Here is a 348-nt window from a genome sequence, read left to right as displayed (position 1 = left end):
CACTATGATCCTCACTACCACCATCATCACCATCCTCATCACCATCTCCACCACCATCATCACCACCATCTCCACCACCATCATCACCACCATCAGCACCACCATCATCACCACCATCATCACCAGCATCTCCACCACCATCAGCACCACCATCCTCACCACCACCATCACCATCTTTATCATCATCACCACCACCATCCTCACCATCATCTCCACCACTGTCATCACCACCACCTCCATCACCACCACCATCACCATATCCATCGTCATCGCCACCACCATCCTCACCATCATCTCCACCACCGTCATCACCACCACCATCCTCACCATCATCCTCACCATCATCTC

At 52.9% G+C, this 348-nt stretch overlaps 1 protein-coding gene across 3 annotated transcripts in view; it reads left to right on the top strand.

Annotated features, from left to right (window-relative positions):
• The window catches only part of SLC22A11 (solute carrier family 22 member 11), a 15,700-nt gene that overhangs the window by 5,950 nt on the left and 9,402 nt on the right, over window positions 1-348 (top strand). The window lies entirely within an intron of this gene.

The sequence above is a fragment of the Equus quagga genome, chromosome 17 (genome assembly GCF_021613505.1).
Source record: "Equus quagga isolate Etosha38 chromosome 17, UCLA_HA_Equagga_1.0, whole genome shotgun sequence".
Classification (NCBI taxonomy): Eukaryota; Metazoa; Chordata; class Mammalia; order Perissodactyla; family Equidae; genus Equus; species Equus quagga.
The sequence above is the reverse complement of the archived record's forward strand: the minus strand, read 5'-3'. Positions and strand labels throughout refer to the sequence as shown.